Here is a 228-nt window from a genome sequence, read left to right on the forward strand (position 1 = left end):
ATTTCAAAGTTTGGAATTTCAATTTAAATGAATACACACGCACGCACGCACATACACACACATGGACACATACAAATTAAACCAGAGCAGTTCAAGTGCCTTTAAAATACTTTTCAACACAGACCCAACATGTTGACTAATGACGAAATCAAACTAGTCAAGTTGTCTGTACAACCCCCATCACAACTACTTTCAGCCGCTCTCTGTCAGAGCCATTAAGATCAGTGC

The 228-nt window shown here is 39.5% G+C and overlaps 1 protein-coding gene across 1 annotated transcript in view; it reads right to left on the reverse strand.

The window, feature by feature from the left end:
* dlgap1a (discs, large (Drosophila) homolog-associated protein 1a) overlaps window positions 1-228 on the reverse strand; it is a 142,522-nt gene that overhangs the window by 61,782 nt on the left and 80,512 nt on the right. The gene's annotated exons all lie outside the window — the stretch shown is intronic.

Source organism: Sinocyclocheilus anshuiensis, unplaced genomic scaffold, assembly GCF_001515605.1.
Source record: "Sinocyclocheilus anshuiensis isolate Anshui unplaced genomic scaffold, SAMN03320099.WGS_v1.1 scaffold23, whole genome shotgun sequence".
In the NCBI taxonomy this organism is placed as follows: domain Eukaryota; kingdom Metazoa; phylum Chordata; class Actinopteri; order Cypriniformes; family Cyprinidae; genus Sinocyclocheilus; species Sinocyclocheilus anshuiensis.